The sequence below is a fragment of the Microtus oregoni genome, unplaced genomic scaffold (assembly GCF_018167655.1).
Source record: "Microtus oregoni isolate MIOR12 unplaced genomic scaffold, Mior012 000013F_ref0000133, whole genome shotgun sequence".
Taxonomy (NCBI): Eukaryota; Metazoa; Chordata; class Mammalia; order Rodentia; family Cricetidae; genus Microtus; species Microtus oregoni.
In genome coordinates, this window is record NW_024543072.1 from 39,794,814 (window position 1) to 39,818,323 (window position 23,510).

General features: G+C 38.3%; 1 protein-coding gene and 1 non-coding gene across 2 annotated transcripts in view; both read left to right on the top strand.

Annotated features, from left to right (window-relative positions):
- The window catches only part of Pappa2 (pappalysin 2), a 360,123-nt gene that overhangs the window by 87,896 nt on the left and 248,717 nt on the right, over nucleotides 1-23,510 (top strand). The gene's annotated exons all lie outside the window — the stretch shown is intronic.
- On the top strand, nucleotides 28-219 carry LOC121455464. Its single transcript, XR_005975491.1, has one exon. It is a non-coding gene; the product is annotated as a U2 spliceosomal RNA (small nuclear RNA).

A 23,510-nucleotide genomic window follows, 5' to 3' on the forward strand; every position in this document is an offset into this window, starting at 1 on the left:
TGATAGTATAAAATATAAGGTATTAACATCTCTTCTCGGTCTTTTGGCTAAGATCAAGTGTAGTTATCTGTTCTTATTAGTTTAATATCTGATACGTCCTCTATCCGAGGACAATATATTAAATGGATTTTTGGAAATAGGAGTTGGAATAGGAGCTTTCTCTGTGCACTCCATGCATTGACCTGGTATTGCAGTACTTTCAGGAATGGTACACTTACTTGGGGGAATACATACATACATATATATGGTATTATCTATAGTGATTATATTTCCTTAGATATGAATTGTGACCCAGACTGTAGCATATTTTAGAGATCTCCACAGATGAGAATAATATATAGTATTGTGTAGCCATTGAGTAGAATATTTTGTTAATATTTGTTAAATTTGTTTTATTCACGAAATAGTTTAAGCCTAGAATTTCTTTGTTATTTTTTTTGACTGGGTAATCTGTCAATTGATAGGAGTAGAATATTAAATTGGCCCACTGTTTGTTATTGAATCTAGACCTATAGACCCATTTATCTCCAGTAGTATTAAGTTTATGAAACTAGATGTATAGACAGTTGGTGAATATATATATTTATAAATGTTATATTTTCTTGATGAATTGCTATCTTTATTATTTTTCATTAACCCTCTTTCCCCTTTGACTAATTTTGGATTGAAGTTTTGTCTGTCAGATATAAAAATGGTTATTGATTCTTTTTTCCTGCTTCAAATTCATTAGTATATATTATTCCATAGTTGGTACACTTTAATCCACTTGATCCAGTATGTCATTGATGCTTCCAACGGTGCCTTTTACTTGGCTGATTGGCTTTTGTTTCCATGATTTCTTTTTGTTTCTTTGGCAGAATGTCGATTTCCTTGCAGAATCTTTCCTCTGTGGTGCATTTCTTCTCGATTCTGCTGACTTTTCACTAATCTAGGTTCTAAATTGATTTCCTTACTGCATTCCTAGACTTGTTTCTGCCCTCTTTAAAGTTATTGACTGAAGTGAAAGCAGAACTTTGAATTTCACTTTTGACATTTCAGATATTTTATTACTTTTGTTTTCAGTTTTGGGAGAATTATGGAATTTGGGATGTGCTACAGCGACTTACTTGTTGATACCTTTTGTGTTTCTATGTCGTGTTTTTTTTATGCATGTTAGGATGGATGTATCTTTCACTTTTATTTTTGCAGTTTTCCCTTTGTTTTATTTTATAGCAGTCATTTAGTGGGTAGTCCTCACTTTGGCTTACGTTCCCTACTACTACTTAGAGGAGAGATGAAAGCAGCAGTAAATGACTGGACACAAATCCAGCAAAGGAACTAAGATGCAATAAAAAGTAAATGGGCATTTTAATTACATCTCCATAAGGCGAGGGACAAAAGCCCTAAGCTACTGTCATGATGAAGGACATATAAATAATATTAAAGATAAAGGCGTTACAATTAAAATTAATTCAAAGAGGAGGGAATGAGGAAAGGGAAAAGAAGAGTTGGAATGAGGAAAAAGTCCACGTGCTGAGGAAGGGGAGAAAATGAGAGAAGAGAATGGGAACCGACAGGAAAAGTGGTAAATCATAAAACCTAATCAAGCCCAAGATCTAAACCAATAAAACCATCATAAAACCTAAGCAAGCTTAAGACCTAAAAATGATGAAGATTAGTTACACAAAATAGTAAATAGAATAAAAATGAAAAACTCTGCAACTTTTGCCAGTACTCCTTGATTTTCTGAAACGAAAGTAAGTTCTCCTAGCAGAGTTGGTTTTTGCAGCTAACTTGGCAGATGGACAAGCTTCTTATCTTTCTAGAGTTTGATCGATCCAGTTCAGAGTAACTTGCATACAATCTATCTTTCCTCTGTAATTGAATTCCTGGACAGCAATGAGCTTTCTCTCTGCCCCGCACAGTGATGGTCTCTTTCATGGTGTTCATCCTGCCAGCTCCTGTGCCCTGTGTGCAACATGCCATCAAGCTTTGTGCCAGGGATTTCGATGTCCAAAGGTCTAAAGGTACCACATCCTTGTTTGTGTTTCATTTTGAAATTGGATATTAAAACCTTACCAGGGCTCAGGCTGCCTTTCAGCTAGCACTTCACTGTGCCTGAAGATTGTTCTTGCATTCTGCCCCGTCAACTCCTGTGGGGTGTCTGTGCATCTCAGGATTGGTGCCTGTTTAGGCAAAGTAGGAAGAGACTCTGGTGCTTTTAGCTAGTAGTACTGCCCACGTTTTCTTTCTGCTCTTCCCAGCAAAGCTGTTTGATTGAAGCGCTTCTCTCACTGTTGATTCCCAGCTTTGTCCCCCCCTTAATAGGTAAAGTGCTACAAGCCAAACTGGGTCCTTTTCTCCAATATCTGCTTCCCATAGGACACAGATCTAGCATATAAAATTTTGGCATTTCACTGTTCCCTCCTGGATCATCTCCTCTTCTCTTGTTTGCAGCCCTAGTCAGGTGGTATTGATTTTCTTCTTACTTCTTTGTTCGGTGCATCAACTGGAGTCTGTTGTTTTCTTTGTATATGCAATGTCCCATAGTTCTGAACTTGATGTCATTTATCCACATTGTTTATTGTGCCCTCCCGCCTGCTTTTCCAAGTTTTTTTTTTTTTTTGATCCCTTTTGGCAGTGACAGATCATTTCTTTTACTCAGGTTGATGGAGGCACAGGAGAGAGTTACTTGGTGCTTCTCCACCAGCTTGAGAATCAATTCTGTACACGGTCTTGCTCGTGCCCACACCTCTAGCCTCAATGAAATGTGGTCTGCTGAGTCGCACTGAAGGGGAGCAGATATTTTCATTGGGGGTTTATCTTAAAAAGATATTTCTTTACAGGTTTCTTGTCGTTTTCAATAATAGTTGTAAGCACACTGTAGAAACACAATTTTGTAATTGAATTGTATCAATTACAATTAAAACAATTATATCATAGTAAGGCCTTAGTGACCTCCGGTGTCAGGCAAACAAAGCCTGAGTCATCTCTGGGAGCAGGCAGGAGGACCCCAGTGACCTCTGGGAGCACTGAGCTTCCTCCAGGAGCTCTGAGCAACTAGAACTATGATCCTGATTCCACCTTGAAGAGTACCATCTGAGCCTTGGACCCACTGGCATCTGGTAATCAGAGACACAGCCCCAGCTACACCAATTGGAGGAAAAGATGGATAGACAACAAGGTAAGAACAACTCAAAAACACAAAGAACAACATGGCACCACTAAAAACTAGTAGCTCTACAACAGCAAGACTTAAATACCCCAACACAGATGAAGCAGGAAAAAATGACTTTAAAAATAATCTTAGAAAAATGTTTGAGGCCCTTAAAGAGGAAATGAAAAATTCTTTCGAAGAAGTAGAAGGAAAAACAAACAAAAATTTAGAAGAAATCGGCAATTCCTTTAAAGAACCCCCCCCCAAAGAAAACAATCAAATAAGAAAAAGAAACAATCCAAAACTTGAAAACTGAAATAGAGACAATAAAAAAAAAAAACAACACAAACCAAGGGAATTCTGGAAACGGGAAATATGGGTAAACAATCAGGAACCACAAATGCAAGGATAAACAGTAGAATACAAGAGATTGAGGGAAAATCTCAGGTGTTGAAGACATGATAGAGGAAATAGATTCATTGGTCAAAGAAAATGTTAAATCTAACAAAAGTTTAACACAAAATATCTAGAAAAAATGGGACACCATAAAAAGACCAAACCTAAGAATAATAGGAATAGAAGAAGAAGTCCAACTCCAATGCACAGAAAATATATTTGACAAAATTATAGAAGAAAACTTTCTCAACCTAAAAAACTTTCATAGGACATGCCTATGAAAATAAAGAAGCTTACAGATCACCAAATAGACTGGTCAAAAAAGTCTCCTCTCCACATAATAAGCAAAACACTAAACATACAGAAAAAAAGAAGAATATTAGGAGCTACAAAGGAAAAATGCCAAGTAACATATAAAGGCAGACCTATCAGAATTACACCTGACTTCTCAATAGAAACAATGAAAGCCAAAAGATCCTGGTCAAGTGTTATACAGACATTAAGAGACCCCAGATGCCATCCCAGAATACTATACCCAGCAAAACTTTCATTCACCATAGATGGGGAAAACAAGATATTCCATGACAGAACCAGATTTAAACAATACTTCAGCCACAAATTCAGTCGCACATGAAGTACTCAAAGGAAAACTCCAACCCAAGGAAATCAGTTACACCTACAAAAACACAGACAATAGATGATCTCACAGCAGTAAATTCCAAAGAAGGGAAAAGCAAACAGAATAACATCACCACCACCACCAATAAAAAACAAAAATGACAGGAACTGGCAACCACTGGTCATTAATATCCCTTAATATAAATGGACTCAGTTCACTTATAAAAAGACACAGGTTAACAGGTTGGCTACATACAAGAAATACACCTCAACCTCAAAGATAGACATCACCTCAGAGTAAAGGGTTGAAAAAGAAGTTTCCAATCAAATGGACTAAGAAACAAGCTGTGTAGCTATCTTAATATCCAACAAAATAGACTTCAAACTCACAAGAAACAAGGACATTTCATATTTGTCACAAGAAAAGTTCATCAGGAGGAAATCTCAATTCTGAACATCTGTGCCCCAAATACAAAAAATATATGCACCCTCATATGTAAAAGAAACATTACTAAAGCTTCAATCACTCTCACCACTGAACAGGTCTGCCAGACAGAAACTTAAAAGAGAAATAAGGGAACCAACAGATGTTATGACTTAAATGGACTTAACAAACATCTATAGAAATACCATCCAAACATAAAATATACCTTCTTTACAGCACCTCATGGAACCTTCTCAAATATTGACCACATACTCAGTAACAAATCAAACCTCAACAGATACAAAAAATTGGAATGATCCCATGTATCTTAGCAGATCACCATTACTTCAAGTTAGAATTCAACAGCTATACTAATTCCAGAAAGCCCACAAACACATGGAAATTAAACAATGCTCACCTGAATCACCAATGAGTCAAGGAAGAAATAAAGGAAGAAATTAAAAACTTCCTAAAATTCAATGAAAATGACTGCACAACATACCCAAACATATGGGACACAGTAAAAGCAGTGTTAAGAGGAAAGTTCATAGCACTAAATGCCTACATAAAGAAGCTTGAAAAATCCCACACTAGTGAGTTAACAGAACACTTGAAAGCTCTAGAACAAAAAGAAGGAAACTCACTCAGGAGTTCTAGATGACAGAAAGTAATCAAATTGAGAGATGAAATCAACAAAATAGAAACAAAGAAAGCAATATAAACAATCAATGAGACAAAGAGTTGATTCTTCAAGAAAATCAACAAAATGGTAAACCTTTATCCAAACTAACCAAAAGGCAGAGAGAAAATATCCAAGTTAACAAAATCAGAAATGAAAAAGAGGACATAACAACAGACATGGAAGAAATCCAGAGAATGAATCATCAGGTTATATTCCAAAAACCTGTACTCCACAAAATTGGAAAATGTAAAGATAATGGACAATTTTCTGGATAAATATCACTTACCAAAATTAAATCAAGACTAGATAAGCCAATTAAATAGACCTATAACCACTAAGGAAATAGTAACACTCACCAAAAGTCTCCCAACCGAAAAGAGCCCAGGACCAGTTGGTTACAACTCAGAATTCTACAAGATTTTCAAAGAAGAATTAATACCAATAATCCTCAAATTGTTCCACACAATAGAAACGGAATGAGCATTCCCGACTTTTTTTTCAAGGCTGCAGTTACCCTCAAACCCAAACCACATATAGGCACTACTAAGAATGAGAATTACAGACCAATCTCATGAACATTGATGCAGAAATACTCAATAAAATACACTCAAACTGAATCTAAGAACATAACAGAAAAATCATTCATCATGACCAAGTAGGCAAAGGATGGTTCAACATATGAAAATCTGTCAATGAAACCTATCATATATGTAGATGAATGCAAATAGCATAGTCTCATACTAGCTCAGAATTGATTATTTGCATTCCCCTATACATATATGCAAACTAAAAGAAAAGAAATACATGATCATCTAATGTCATTAGATGCTGAAAAAGCCTTCAACAAAATTCAATATCCCTTCATGGTAAAAGACTTGGAGGGAGCAGGGATACAAGAAACATATGTAAACATAATAAGGCAATATACAACAAGCCAACAGCAAACATCAAAAATGGAGAAAAATTCAATGCGATGCCATTGAAATCAGGAACAAGACAAGGTTGTCCACTCTTTCCAGATCTATTCAATATAATACTTGAAGTTTTAGGTAGAGCAATAAGAAAATAAAAGGGGATACAAATAAAAAAAATAAAATTCAACTCTCACTATTTGCGGGTGATATGATAGTACATATAAGTGACCCCCAAAATCCTACTAAGGAACTCCTACAACTGACAAACACCTTCAGTAATGTAGCAGGATACAAGATTAACTCAGAAAAAGTAGTAGCCCTCCTTTACACAGATGATAAATGGGCTGAGAAAGAAATCAGAGAAACATCACCCTTTACAATAGCCACAAATAACATAAAATATCTTGGGATAACTCAAACCAAACAAGTGAAAGACCTGTATGACAAGAACTTTAAATCTTTGACGAAAGAAGTTGAAGAAGACACCAGAAAATGGAAAGATCTCCCATGCTCTTGGGTTGTTATAATTAACATAGTAAAAATGGCAACCTTACCAATAACAACCTACAGATTCAATGCAATGACCATCAAAACCCCAGAAAATTTTTTCACAGACCTCAAAAGAACAATACTCAACTGCATATGGAAAAACAAAAACTCAGGTAGCCAAAGAAATCCAGTACAATAAAGAAACTTCTGAAAGCATCGCCATCCCTGACTTCATACCCTACTATAGAGCTCTAGTAATGAAAACAGTCTGGTTTGGCATAAAAACAGGCAAGAGGACCAATGGAATTGAATCAAAGACCCAGATATCTATCCACATACCTATGAACACCTGATTTTTGACAAAAAAGCCAAAACTATGAAATGGAAAAAAGAAAGCATATTTAACAAATGGTGCTGGCATAACTGGATATCAACATGTAGAAGAATGAAAATAGACCCATATCTATCAGCATGCACAAAACTCAAGTCTAAATGGATCAAAGGTTTTGACATAAAACTAACTACACTGATCCTAATAGAAAAGAAATTAGGAAGTACACTTGAATGCACTGACAAAGGAGACCCCTTTCTAAATATAGTCCCTGTAGCACAGACACTGAGAGCAGCACTTAATAAATGGGACCTCCTGAAACTGAAAAGCTTTTGTAAAGCAAAGGACATGGTCAACAAAACTAAACGGCAGCCTACAGAATGGGAAAAGATCTTCACTACCCCACGTTGGACAGAGGACTATCTCCAAATATAGAACTCAAAAACTTGACATCCAAAGAACAAATAATCCAATAAAAAATGGGGCACAGACCTACACAGAGAACTCTCTACAGACAAATCTCAAATAGCTGAAAGACACTTAAGGAAATGCTCAACATCCTTAGCCATCAGAGAAATGCAAATCAAAACAACTCTGAGATTCCATCTTCCATCTGTCAGAATGGCCAAGATCAAAAATACTGATGACAGCTTATGCTGGAGAGAATGTGGGGAAAGGAGAACACTCCTGCATTGCTGGCGGGAGTGCAAACTTGTACAGCTGCTTTGGAAATCAGTATGGTGATTTCTCAGAAAATTATGAAACAATTTATCTTAAGACCCAGTAATACCAGTTTTGGGTGTATTCCCAAAGGATTCTCAATCATACCACAAGGACATGTCATCAACTATATTCTTAGCAGCATTATTTGTAATAGCCAGAAACTGGAAATAACTTAGGTGTTTCTCAACAGAAGAATGGATAAAGGATATGTGGTACATTTATGCAATGGAGTACCATTCAACGGTAAAAAATAATGACATCTTGAAATTTGCAGGCAAATGGGTGGATCTAGAAAAAAGCATAATGAGTAAGGTAAAACAGATCCAGAAAGACAAATATGGTATGTAATCACTCATAAGTGGATATTAGACATAAAGCAAAGGATAACCAGCCTATAGTCCACAACTCCAGAGAACCTAGACAACAAAGAGAGCTGTAAGAGAGACATACATGGATCTACATAGGAAGTAGAAAAAGACAAGATCTCCTGAGTAAACTGGGAATATGGAGGTCATAGGAGAGAATAGAAGGAGAGAGAGGAGGGAGAGAGGGGAGCAAGAGAAAAATGTATAGTGAAATAAAAGCTATAAAAAAAGAGTAAAAAAAGCCCAATTGTATCTGAAATTGAATTCTTCCTTTACTCTGAATATTTCTGCTCCCTAGTACTGACTGACTGGGTTCCCACTGGCTAATTCTCCCATTCGTTTCCTCTCTAAGGTAATGGGCAAGTGAATGTACTCACGTGTTGTCATCAGTACCATATATTTTTATCTTTTATTAGTGCTTCCCTTGCTACTTTACTGACTCTTCAGTCATTTTATCTGGCATATATTTCATGTGAGTTACTTGAATACAGGAGGAGCTTAATAAATTCTATCTTCTGTTTTATTTAAAAGCTCCTATGTGTCTGTTAGATACAGCAGATACTGGTATACTGACTGGATAAAGCCTTTTATCTTAACCATATATCAAGTTTTTGTTTAGTGCTTAAGAGGTCATATCTTGGTATTTTGCAAACAAGACAAAGAAGTGTGTGTGTGTGTGTGTGTGTGTGTGTGTGTGAGCAATGCACGCATACAAGCTTGCATACATGCACGTTCTTTCCCTGACACCAATAAATCAATAAGCAAAATTAATCTGGAAAGATATAAGTACTTCATTTACTATTCAGTGTAGAAGAAATTGCTCTCCAAGTTCCCAGAGGAAGCAGGTCCTGAGATGGCTTAACCAGGAGTTCTCTCTGCTGCTTTTAGCCACTGTACATTTGAGAACCTGGCCTGTTTGTAGAGTAAGCAGCCTTATCTTAGATGACCTGTCTTTGTTTGTTAATGCTGTGATATTTGAGACATCAATCTTGTTGTAAACCAGTAATTTGACCTGGTTCTTCCTGCCTTTTAACCTCTGGCTAGACAGACCCTCTGACTTGTCTCTTCTTCTCAAGCCTGTATAATCTAACCCCAAGTGCTATGAGTTCTTCTGCCTGTCTGAGTTCTAAGTTGTGAGTCTCACAATTCTGCAGAGATTGATGCCTGCCTATGTAGTAGGCTTTTTTGGACCACCAGCCCCCAAATCATGGCAGGGAGACTTATTATTAGTTATGAATGCTCACACATAGTTTAGGCTTGTCCCCAGTAGCACTTATAACTTATTTCATCCTTTTTCTCCGCATCTCGGGCCTTTTTGTCTTTCTTTTTCTTATGTCCCACTTCCTGCTTCCTCCTTATCTGGTTAGTTGGTGTCTGCCTGGCTAGCTGGCCCATTGTGTCTTCCTCTTTCTCATTCTCTTTTAAGCTTATATTCTTCCTCCTATTTATTCTCTCTGCCTGCTGGCCCTGCCTAACCCTCTATGGCCTAGCTATTGGTCATTCAGCTTTTTATTAGACCAATCATGTGCTTTAGGTGGGCAAGGTGAAACAGCAACACATCTTTATGTTGTTAAACAAATACAATGCACCTTTACAAATTCAGAGAAAATGCTCCATTATCTATCCTATCTTTGTGAGTCCAAAGTTTTATACCTAATTTTCTATTATAACTAAAGAAAACTGTAACTGTAAGTATCTAGTATTCAATTACATCAAAGACTCCAGAAGGATATAATATTATCTGAATAAACAAGAAGTGCAGTGTCAACCACTTCCAAAACTATAGAAATGACAGAGACATCTGACTTCTGTACAGTCACCCAAGGTTCTTCTGCAGTGTTGGGACATCCACCTTTGGCCAACAAGACTAGAATATCTGGCAGAATATTCTATGAAGTGGGAATTTTGAATAACTGTCTTGTTTTGTTTTTGGCAAAGTTTGGCAGTCTTTTTTTTTGTATCCTGCAGAATATCCAGAAGACTTTTCTTTGAAGCAGGAATTTTGAATGACTCTCCTGCCTTGCTTTGGCAAAGTTCAATGGTCTTTTTCCTTTGTGTGCTGCATATCCAGTTTGTACAGCTTACTGTCAGTAGTTGTGGCAAGGACAGATTTTTGCCCATACTCAAATTTCATATGAAGGTTCTTCAATGCCCATCATCCTTTTAGATTGGTGCTGCCAGGAGCAGACATGTCTTATGAAAAGCATTAAATATTAAACATCTTAAATGTTCTATTCCTTAGTTCTCTGAAGCATTTGAAGATCACCTATCTATTTAAAATATATCAATTTAACCTTGAAATCATACTTAATATAACTACAAGTTTGATTATTATAGATGATTAGCTACCAATCTATGTTTCTAAGTCATACATCACATATTTTAATGAGCTACATAAAAGCACAACACTCCAAACAAAAGTAGGAACATATAGACAGTATAACAAAAATAATTTTAAGTTTGTATCAATATTGATACCAAAATTGTATATATACCAAATATATACCAAAATCAATATGGATGCAAAATATTTGGGGTTGATAGTTGTTTTTTTATCATATATTCCTATATCCCCCTAAATGATGACAAACTCTCATAGCCCACTGAATGATCAAAAACCATCTACCTCACCTCTTGGGAATGTGGGCATTGTGTTCTCTAGACTGCTTTCCTGTTGTCCAAAGTTGATCCCTCTGTGTGAGAATAGTTCTGAGACTGGACTACAAATGTTACAACCATGGTCAAGTTCTGGGGAAAGTAGTTATAACATTTGTAGTCCAGTCTTAGAACTATTCCCACACAGAGGGATCACTCTATACATCAACTGTCTTATAGTTTTTCTTGGTTTATTTCTTTATGTTTGTAGCCATGATTTTCAGGAGGTCTCCCACAATCAGACCTAATCTATATTAACCTTTAAGAAATCCATTACCATAATTTTGCCTAGGCAGTTTGGATGCTCACCTTACTAGACCTGGATGGAGGTGAGTGGTCCTTGGACTTCCCATAGGGCAGGGAACCCTGATTGCTCTTTGGGCTGACGAGGGAGGGGGACTTGATTGGGGGAGGGGGAGACAAATGGGAGGCGGTGGCAGGAAAGAGACAGAAATCTTAAATAAATAAATAAATAAATAAATAAATAAAAGAAATCCATTACCTTTCCTTTAGTGTGGAAAAAGTATAACCTCTTCCCCAGTGTAATACATTTTCTGAATTCTATCTTAAAGTTAAGTCATTCCTAATATATCTAGGCTGGTTTAATTCAACAATTTCTTTTATAATCCAATGTCTCTCTGGGGCTGTTATTCACTTATCAGCATCCAAAAACTTCAAAGTCAATATAATACCATACAAGATCCAGACTCCCTTTAATCTGTAAACCATTTTTTTTTTTCTATGACTGCCTATACCATTTTCTTTTCTTTCTTAAGCCTTCACATATTGTAACCTGTATGTATACCTGGACCTATTTTTACTACGTGTTGCTATCCTTTTCTAATGCATGAGCCAAGCCTTAAACTGCTAAGTGGTAGCTAGGCCCTCTGCTGCAGCTCTGGTGACTGGCTTTGCTCCTTCCTCAGTCTTGAGAGGCAAGCTGTAAGCCTGCAGGCCTGGCTGAGAGCTGTGTTTAACTGGGAGCTTTATCTAACAAAATCTTCATTCAACTACCCCAACTCTAGGAAGTTGGTGCCTGTACTGTGGCATGTGTTTTTACTTAGCTTGCTGTTTCTATTTAGTGTGCAAACTGCACAAGTGTTTCAAGTGCTTTCAATATGGAAAAGCCTTTTTTAAAAGCTATATTTTTTATATTTTTTCAAGTTTTCTTGAGCCCTATGTTGAAATTCAGGTTCCATGTTGGAACACCAAATGTAGCAGGCTTTCTCAGATTGTAAACCCCAAATCATGACACAGAGACTTATGATGGAGGAAGGTCATTGGCTAATAAAGGAACTGCCTTGGCCCATTTTATTGGTTAGAGGATAGGTGGGAGGAGTAAACAGAACAGAACGCTGGGAGGAAGAGGAAGTGAGCTCAGTCTCGACAGCTCTCCTCTCAGGAGCAGACGCCTGAGAGAGACGCCATGCCCCGCTCCCAGGCAGACGCATGCTATGAAGCTCCGACCCAGGATGGACATAGACTAGAATCTTCCTGGTAAGACCGGTGCTACAGTTTATTAGCAATGGGTTGATCGGGATATCAGAATTAGCCAGTAAGGACTAGATACTAATGGGCCAAGCAGTGTTTAAATGAATACAGTTTGTGTGTTGTTATTTCGGGCATAAGCTAGCCGTGCGGGCAGCTGGGGTGCTGGGGACGCAGCCTCGCCGCCCCTATTACTACAGACTTCTTTTTAGTTATGCATGCTCAACCTTAGTTTAGGCTTGTCTCTTGCTATTTAAAAACAAAAACAAAACAAAACTTAAATTAACCTGTAGGCAGAGGCTCCTTGTTCATTTCCTGGCCACCCAGACCCAAAATAATCACACAAAAACTGCATTAATTAAAACACTGCTTGGCCTATTAGCTCAGGCTTCTTATTGATTAGCTCTTATATCTTGAGTTAACTCATTCCTATTATTTTATATTTTGCCACGAGGCTTGTAAGGTTTCTATTGGGTGTCTGTCTCTTTTGGCAATTGCATAGAGTCTTTTTGACTCTGCCTACTTTCTCCCAGCATTCAGTTTAGTTTCCCTACCTAGCTCTATTCTGCCGTGCCATAGGTCCAATTAGCTTCTTTATTAATTAACCAGTAAAAGCAATACATATACAGAAGGACTTCCCACATCATAAACTCATTTTTATTAATCTCTGTGCTGTTCCAAGGCTCATTTAACTCATCTACATACTATCCATCCTGTATTCTTGTTTTCTTCAAGTCTGACTGGCTGGCTTCCTTTTTTCTCTCTGCCTACCAGCCTTGACTCTGTCTAGCTATTGGACTTTCAGGTTTTTTAGACCAATCAGGTGTCTTAGGTGGGCAAGGTGAAACAATAATTCATCTTTACATGATTAACCAGAAGCTGCATAAACAAAAGCAACCACATCTTTACCTAGTTAACGTAATATTCTACAACATGCCTGTTTTCCTCCCTTTCTTGTTTTCCTTTATTTCTACCACCTTCTTTCTTCCCATTCCTCCTGAAGCTTTGACAGAGACTTGCCTCAATTCTTCATACTCACCATCTCACCTTTGGGACTCAAAGTGTTCCAGATCTTTTTTTGGTCTCAACATTTCTGACCTCCCTCTCTTCTATTTACACAGGCCAGAGTAACAGAACTGCTTCTCTCACCCCTCCTTGATCCACATATCCTTTAGAGCTGCAAGATTCCTAGAACCCACTATTCATATGGCACCAGTTGTGCTAAGTGTCCACAATGAACCTGGGCTTCTCACCCACGATGTGGGATTTCCCTCTGCATGCTGTGACTATCATTGATAAATAAAAAAGCTGCTTTGGGCCTGTTGATAGGGCAGAACTTAGGTAGGCAGTGAAAACTAAGCTGAATGCTGGGAGAAAGGACAGAGAGAGAGAAAGAAGCCATGTATCCCTGACAGAGACAGATGCCAAAACATTAGCCGGTAGGTCATAGCCATGTGGCGATATACAGATTAATAGAAATGGATTAAATTAATATGTAAGAGTTAGCCAATAAGAAGCTAGAGCTAATGGGCCAAACAGTGATTTAATTAATACAGTTTTTGTGTGATTATTTTGGGGCTAAGTGACTGGGAACTAATTAGTGACCTCCATCCTACACACTCATCTTATTTAATCCTTTCCAAAGTGTGTGAATCCATACGGTAAGAAGGTAGGGCCACAGTCACAATGACAGTAAGTGGCAGTGCTAGATGTGTCTCCCACACCCTGGCGTGTGTTCAAACATACATTTTTTTTTTTCTGAGACCAAAGCCATGTATATTTCTCTCTGAACAAACCCTAGTTATTTCTCTTAGAGAGGAGAAGTGAAAGGCAGCTTACAGACTCTCCCCCTTCCTCTTGTGGATCATCTTGCTTTTCTCAGTATCCTCCCTTGTGCTTTGCCACACATGGTGGCCCAAATACTCTCTACAGAATCCACACTCAGGGTATCTCTTTCCCAAGTCCCTTAACCACACTACCGGACAACCTTTCACTAATTCCAGCCACCAATAAACCTTGTTGCCAGCTGCCCATTCACAGTTCTTTGAAAGGCAGACTCATAAGAGAGGCCAACTGAGATTCTGGTACTAAAAGTCTCACAGCCTGTTTTTGCTTGGCCTCACAGGTTTAAAAACTTTGGTAAAATTACGACTGTGGACATAACCTTTACAGATTATCCCTCAGATTCTTGAGGCAACTTCAGACATCTTTGAGTCCTTTTCCTTTTCCTTCCATGTTAATGCTTTGGCTTGGGCGCCAGACTCCTGTACGAGTGCAACTGGAATTCAAGCTTGCCAGGTGTCAAGAAAAAGTCTGTCTTGTCCTTCGGGAAACTCTTCTCACAAAATCCTTTCAGATCCAATGCTGGGCTGCTCTTTCTACTAGACAGGTGGAGATCATCCAGACTTCGGAATTTACATGGCTTATGCCTGTGTCACTTTAGCTGTCATATGAATCTGCCATGCTTTGTATAGAGCATAGGGCATGAGTGGGGCTCAGTGCATTGTGGGACTGAGATTAAGTGAGATGGAGCTGAGAGTGAGTTTAAGAAAATTAAATGAAGCTCAGATCACAATAGCCAGTTCTGTAGCACAGTTGATCTCTATCATGTAGACTCTAGGTCTCTTCAGTTCTATAAAAGCTTATGTTGCTTCTGCTTGGTGCTCAAGCTCCGTATTAGGATTTAGGGACATAAAGATGAATGAGTAAGTTCCATGCACTCAAATAACTCACATTCATACACAAGGAAGATCTCTGGGAAGAGAGGACTTCATAATAAAATTCATGACACTAGTTGAAAGTCAGTGGGTTTTTCTTAACACTTAAAGATGATACACTTTGAACTTTCAGATAGGTTTGTGCATCAGGAAGTGAATGTTGCTGCTTCCCCAGTAACAATGAGAGGTTCTGAATATCAGATCTCTTGCCTGCCAATCTATTGAATTTCTGTCTAGGGCCTGTTCCATTGTCAGGAGTCCCATGCTGGGCAGGAAGTTATAGAATACTTTGGATGTGTTCATGGTTTCTTACACATGAGGTCTCAGCTGTACTTGATTTTGGAAGAAAAAATGAAGAACAGATAACCATTTGGTATTTAAATAGTTGCTTTTTCTCTCTCTATAAGTCTGCCGGGAAGCTGTGGGGAGTATCTCATGGTCTGTATGCCTGCCCTCAGATCCAGATTGCAGTGTGCTGGGAAAGGATCCAGTCTCTTCAACAGAAAGATGAGCAAAGAAAAGGTGATTTGCTTCTCTTTAAAACTGTTTTGTCCCTATGGGAATATTTTCTTGGTACTATAACTGAACTTTGTGAGAATACATAGATACTAACAGTCTCTAACCTAGGCTGGCTTTCAGGGTCACTGGGAAGACTCTGTAATAAATGTCATACTGAAGCTTGAGTAAAGTGGCATTCCTTCCTCATATGTCTTTCTGTTGAAACCTCATAGATTTCACTAGAAATCTTATTGTCAGGGAGTCCGAGAGAACTCCAAAACAATGTCCATTAGTTCCTTTACCTTAGTTGCTTCCCAGAAGTTGGAGCCAAGTCCATTTTGCTGAAGACACCTCATGTTTTGTACATGGGATTTCAAGCTCAATCTGATCTGAAAGCCTCTGCCCTGAGGACCCTCTCACAGTACTGGAATCTGTCATGCAAGCTGCCAAGGAAGGACAGTAATCACTATTCCTAGCCAGCTGTGATGTCTATGAACCACAGCGGTGACCAGCATGGAAAGAGATCCTTAAGTGTTCAATATTATCACTTACGTCTTGTTGACCAACAGCTGTTTAATGGACCTTATATTTCCCTAAGAGGTGTCCAGCTCCATGGGTATAACCCCAACACCAAGGTTCATAGAACACCATGGAAAGGGAGGCGGAAAGATTGAGAGAGTCTGATGATGAGCAAATTTGTTGCTGTCTCCAAGAAATGACAAGGTAGCTACACCCTTGGCACTTCAACAGATCAATACCAACCAACAGATACATTAACATGGAAGGGAAAATCTCACAAGGCCTCATCCCTAGAGAAAACAACCAGTTTCTACTGCCAGTAACCAGAACTGGGAATCACAGTTCTGGTGGGTCAGCCTGTTGAGCACCAGTTGTCACCTGTTGTATATCCCCATGGCAGCTCTCAGCAGAGCACTAAATAGACTCAGCAGGTTATAATTATATGTTTGCATACACACACACATATTTGTGTGTGTGTGTGTGTGTGTATGTGTGTATGTCACAATAGTAAAATAAACAAAAGGAGGGCATGGAAGGGGTTGGAAGTAAGAAAGGTAGCAAAAAACATATAATTATGTTTTTAATTTTAACAGTTTTCCACAAGAGAAGTGTCGAACAACAACAACAACACCCTGTTCAAAATTATTTGGTCTGCCTGGAAAATCCCAATCACTGTGTGGAGTGTTTGCTGCTTTGTCTTCGGCATCTAGTGGTATTTCATTCAGACTTTTGAAGAGGCCGTAACAACCTTTTATGGTTCTTTTGTGTGCATAGCTTTCTTCCAAACATGTACATGAAGCAGTCTGGGGGACGTTTTGTATGTCATTGCTCTACTCTTCTGCAATGTGAGTACCAAGACTGTCTTCGATTGTGTTGTGCTTTATTTCCTGGAGGAGAAGAAAGGTCATGGTATGATCCAACTCTTCACTGCAGACCTAGTTGAGAAGTCAAGCCGTTGCTAGTAATTAAGATAGGCTCAACACATTCTCTGAAATCTGAGCCACGTGTTCAGGGCAGCGGACTCATTCGCGCAGGCCAAGGGAAGTGAGAACCCAAATACCATCAGCAGAGTGTATTAGGGGTTATATGGAAAAACACCTGCATCCAGCAGCAACTACCACCAGCAAGGCTTCTAAGGTCTTTCTGCTTAGCTTAGGGACTGCTCAGTGCCTGTGTTAGCAATGACTCTTTTAGTTGACCTTTTTCAGTAAAAATATGAAACCACCTACTTGGCATGGGGGCTGACATGATTTGAGTTTTGGTAGGTATGACTTATTTCTGTCCTAGTTAGGGTTACTGTTGCTGTGATGTAACTCTTTGACCAAAAGCAAATTGAGGGAGACAGAGTTTATTTTGCTAACACTTCCTTATTTGTCATCAAAGGAAGTTGGGACAGGATTTGAAACAGGGCAGAGGCCTGAAGCCAGGAGCTGATGCACAGGATATAGAGGGCTGCTGCATACTGGCTTACTCCTCATAGCTTGCTTAGCCTCCTTTTCAATAGATTCCGGTACCACCAGCCCAGGGATGGCACAACATACAATTGCCTGAGCCTCCCCCATCAATCACTAATTAAGAAAATGCTCTAGAAGCATGACTACAGCCAATGACAATGGAAGCTATCCAGAACAATATATATCCAGAGGAAATTCAGAGGAATGGAGTGATATGCTACTTAATAAGAATGACACTTAGATAGATGACCACTTGGTAGAAAGGTGTTCTCTGTGCATCTTTGGGGGTATACCAGACACACATAGCCCAGACACTATTGGTCTTATGTAGTTCAGTCCTACGACTATAAACCACTGAAAGCATGACTAGAATCCTCATTATTTTCTGAATGTGGATTTGGGCACACCACAAAAACAGATACAGAGATTTCTTTATTTACAATGAGATAACAAAAAAATTACATTAAATATATCCGTTCTAAGCCTACACAGTAGCCATGCTTATAATCCCAACTTTTGGGAGACCGAGGCAACAGGATTGCAAGTTTTATTTATTTATTTATTTATTTTTTATTTTTTTTTATTTTCAAGACAGGGTTTCTCCGTAGCTTTTGGTTCCTGTCCTGGAACTAGCTCTTGTAGACCAAGCTGACCTCGAACTCACAACATACGACAATCTAACATCATCTTTTTAAAGATCAACTGAAGAAAAATTTTTGTTTATCAATTCAAAAAAAACCTTTTCCATTGTTGAAGATTTGATTTAGTATAAACTCAGAGGTTACATACTTGGAGAAAGTGTACATAAAGTACAAATACAACAATGGCCCCGGAACTAAAACACATAACAAACTATCCAAAACCAGCAAAAAATATAGTCAAATTATAACCCTATTCCATCTTTTTAGCTGCTTAGTCTTCTCTAGGATGTTTGCTGTTTATCTTTGGAATTATGTTCTGAATGTCACAGCCCAACATCAAGAGCAAGTTGAATATATCACTAATGCTGTGTGTCACTAGTCTAGGAAAAGAGCGAGCTTCACAATTTTCACTTTCACAAATTGCCACTGAACTACCAGTAGCCTTTGTACCGAAGTTTCAGAGTTGTGACTCAAACTGGTCTACGGACTGTCTTACAAGGATGAAGGTTCAACCAAAAAGACATGCATGACAATCTCACTTTAGTCTAGGTGAGTGGTTCTCCATGGAGAACTACCCCTAAGGATTTTTTAGAAAGCAGTAAGGGATGTTTTGGTGTTACGGTCATTGGTAGTCTCTGTGGATGCAGTATATCCCTGTAGTTCATGGGTCATTCCATCAAATGTTTTCCTGCACTCTGATTGGTACTCATATCACACATCTTGAGTATCCTTCCAGACATATGTGCAGGTATAAAACTCTTTTTAATGGCTGCGCCTAGGTGCCGGTTCTATTTTAAATAGAAATTTCATGCAAAGTTTGTTTTTTTTGTTTTTCACATTTCTAAAATACTCGGGTGCCATGTTATGAAAACCAAAGTCTCTTCTGATTTGTTTACGGATTTTATTGAGTCATATTCCATTTTGGAAAGTCAGACCATTGATGAAAATGTCCCTGGTATTTTAGTCATCCACACCACAGACTTCTAACAACCTATATTTGGAGAGTTTCTGGTTATGGGCTAAATATTGTATGTTCAGATACTTTATTAACCCTTAAATGAAAGATCAATATTATACAAAGAAAAATGCCCATACTACTCTTTGAATATTTTACACCTGTCTTTCTTTGTTTTTCCTTTCTCCTTTTCATTATAACACATTCCTACATATAGATAATGTGTTTGGATCATAGTCACTTGTTAATCTCTTTTTTCTGCTCCTACTCCCACGGATCCCTTCCTTCTTTCCAACCCTTCCTACTTTCATGTCTTTTAGAATTTTTTTGAGTAACCTAATGAGTTTCATTAGAGTGTTTTACAGGACTATTAGTGAAAGATTGTTTACAGTCAGATGTCACCTCTGACCACAGCACTAAAGAAAATGTTTCTCCTTCCCTAACAGTCATTACCTGTGTATAAATCATCAGGGAGAGGTGGGGCTTGTGAACTCCTTCCCTCTCCATGAAAGTATTCTTGTGTCTCCAATCTTGTGTGGGTAATCACAATTTGTGAGTTTGAGAGTGCAAAGAGCCTGTCATGCCCAGAAGTCAGTGTTGTATACCATTTTCCTCTGACTCTTAATATTCCTTATAGGTGGTGCTGCTGTCTCGTTCACGACTGAGCCTTGAACCTCCGTTTGAGTAGTCATGAACCTCTGCAGTTACCATTACCCACTGAAAAAATAAAATTTCTGACCAAAGTTGACAACAGCACTGATTTATAGGCATAAATATATTTATACAGTAGGAAATTTGATGGGCACATCACACCCATTCAGCAAAACAACACTGAAAGCTTCCCTAATATGGCCTATGACCTCTTAGCCATTGACTTCCAACCAGTATCGTAAAGCTTACAGTATCATACCTGGATTATTTCCTCCTGTGAATTCTCATGGTGAATCCAGTCAGAAAGGGACTGGTTCCATTTATGTCAACTATGTCACTATTCCACCAGTGGACATTTCTTGTTTGGCCAGTCATTAATGTTGCATCAGGGTCTATGGTTGAATGAGACTGCTGCTGATCGTTTTCTCCCAGCAGCATACATTGCTCCTTCTTGTAGCACTAATAATAAAATCCCAGAGACAGATATCAGGGTACAAACTGAAAATCAGGAAAGCAAAGCAGCCAAGCCATTAGAGAGCTCTTATCTCTAAGAAATGATCAGATTGAAAGAGAACAAGTTCCTGTCTCACCCTACCTTACATTCCTCTCTAGTGCTGGGGATAAAGGCATGTGACTCCCTAGTACTGGGATTAAAGGTCTGAGCCACCACCACCTGGATCTGTTTCTGCATGGATTTTATGTAGGCCTTGAACTCACAGAGATCCATCTGCCTCTATCTCTTAAATCCCGGGATTAAAGGTGTGTGACGCCACTGCCTGGCCTCCAGTGGCTTAGTTTTACTTTTTAGTCTTCAGGCAAGCTTTATTTATAAAACATAAATAAAATATCACTATATCTTCCAGAACTATGAGGGCTAGCTAACAGGGAAGATGTGTCCACCCCAGGTCTAGCCTGATGCTCTGTGTCCAAACATATATTCTGCAATAGGTTCTCGCCATCTAGTTCTTGTGGGTGGCCCAAAGCAGTGCCAGTAGCCTATATTTTTCTGGGATCCTCAGAGAGCTGCCTACATAGCCAATGATAGGAAGGTAACCCACACCTGATGTTGGAATTTTTTACTTAATATCTAATCCTCTGACTTCCGAGAGCAGCTTATCTAAAAGTACAGGGAACCTCTATTCATTTTATGTATTTTTAATTTTTTATATTTTAAAGTAGTTTATCAAGTACCAGATTTCCACATGGCATTTTATTACGTTATTATTTTTTATTGGGCTCTACTTTCCAACATTATCTGGGCTTCTCCTTTTTGGGAAACTTCCTGTGGACCCAGAATCTTTCTAACATTTTGGTGTGTCTCAATTTTGACTTACTTGAGAAATTGTCTAAAGTCTATTGGACCTTGTGTCCAGTGAGGACTTCCTCTCCTTTCTCTTTCCATCTCCAGAGTCACATCCTGAGGAAATGGCAACAAAGAGGATGCCTATCATAGTAGACATTGATTGTTTCCGAGTTTTGCTACTATTCCAAGAAAAGAATTGTATTTAAGTTGTGACCAACAAGGAATTTCATTTCCAGCTCTTTGATGCCCAGGTAATATTGTTATTTGTTCCCAACTGTTTCACTTCCAACCTGAAGTGGTTAAGAATCAGGCCACCTCTTTCTTTCCACTCAGCAGGTAAAGTGCTTCCCACAATGAGAGATTTTAAATATCAGAACTCCTGCCTTCCAGTCTACTGGTTTTCTGCCTAGAGCCTGTTCCATTGTGAGGAGTTCCATGCTGGGCAGGAAGTTATGGAACACTTTGGATGTGGCCATCGTTTCTTTCACGTGAGGTCTCATCAGGCTGTACCTGATGTTATAAAAAGAAATGAAGAACAGATAACCGTTTGGTATCTGAATAGTTGCTTTTTGTCTCTCCATAAGTCTTCTGGGAAGCTTGGGGAGTACCCCATGGTCTGTATGCCTACCCTCAGGTCCTGATTGCAGTCTGCTGGGAAAGGATCCAGTCTCTTCAACAGGAAGATGAGCAAAGAAAAGGTGATTTGCTTCTCTTTAAAACGAATTTATAATACCAAACTTATAGACACATTAGGTATGTTTTCAAAGTCATACAGAGAGAGATATTTCAGATAGATAGGCAATCTTCAACAATCTTCAAACACTTCAAAGACCTATAGAATATGACATTTAAAATGCTTAAAGAACTTGAAGTTTGCTTAACAGTGAGACATATCTGCCCCTGGAAGCACCAATTACTTCAAAGAAGATGATAGGCATTGAAGAAACTTCATGTGGAGTTTGTTTTCTTTATGGAAAAAGAAAGTTACGTGGTCAAAGAAATTGCCATTGCCTCCATTACTGACGGTTACTGTTCAAACTGTACCAGGAGGATACAAGAAAGGCAACTGTTGAACTTTGCAAAGACAAGATAAGACAGTCCTTTAAAATTCCCTGATTCACAGGACTGTTTATCAGATATGTTAGGCTGTAGACCAGAGTTGGATGCCCCAATGTTACAAAGGGAACTGTGGGTGATTGTCCAGGCAGTGAGATTTCCCTGTTTTTAGGTAACATTTCACCATTTTGGGGTCTTTGATGGAGTTTAAAACTAGATGTAGGTTTTCTTTAGTTGTAATAAAAGATAAGTTAAGTACAAAACTTCAGATTCACAAAGGTAAGATCAATAATATTTTAATCTAATTTTGTCAAATACAAATAGACTAGATATTGTAACTGTAATTCTTACTTGATAACTGTTTTTGTTGTATATTATCTTACTATGTTAAAGTTAAAACCTTCCTTTTGAACTAGACCATAATGGGGAAATGTTGTGAAACAATCCTCTTGTATATTGTAAAGATTTGTTGCTTGATTTGGTTTAATAAAATGATGATTAGTCAGTAGCCAGGCAGGAAGTCTAGGCAGGGTGATCAAACTAAGGATGATGGAAGGAAAAGGGTAGAGAGAGGGTCACCAGCAAGATGCAAAGGGAACAGCAAATGAATGTGCCATGATAATAAAGGTACCATCACATGGCAGAGTATAAAAAGAATTATGGGTTAATTTAAGCATAAGAGTTAGCTAGTAATAAGCCTGAGCTACTGGCTGAGCATTTATAATTCATATTTAGCCTCCGAGTCAGTTATTTAGGAGCTGGTAGGCAGGAGAGAACCATCTGACTACAGTCTCTGGTAACAAAAAGAGAACTTTTATCTTGATAAATGTACTAATATCTTAGGATTTAGGTACAGTACCAAATTAAACGTTCCTTCTTAAAAGTGTATGTGAGGGAGACAGCCATCAAAGCTTCACCTGAGATTCTAACCTTTATTCTCTCCAGCCCCTAGCTTCACAAATCTTGATGGGTGTTAGAGTTTATGGAAGGTAGAAGGTTGTTTGGGAGGGAATGGTATAGCCTCTTTAGAGTCACTCATGCTACTGTAACAAAACAGGATAAACTTAGTTTAGCGTCGTGGACCTGGATGGAACTGGTACTTTATTCTATTGATGATCTGGGATGAGTAGATATTTGTTTATGTCTTGCCAGGAAAAGTTACCAAACAAGTACCTCAGCAGTTAGTTGATCGATTAAGTGAGATAATTTATACAGGCTTCATAGTAGATCTATAATGATGTTACATTGAGCAAGTAGCATTTGCTCAGAAAATGATGTTAGTCTTCATTTGAAAATGGAGATAGCAGCACTTACCTCACAAAAGTGTTGTGAAGATTAAATTAATTGACATACACACATAAATCCAAACAGTGCCTGATATATTTTAATAAGTATTAGCTTTTATTATTGTTAATACCTTACATGTGAATTTATCAAAAATTTAAATTGAGGCACAGTACTGCTTTAAAAAACTTTTCTTATTTCAATATTTTAA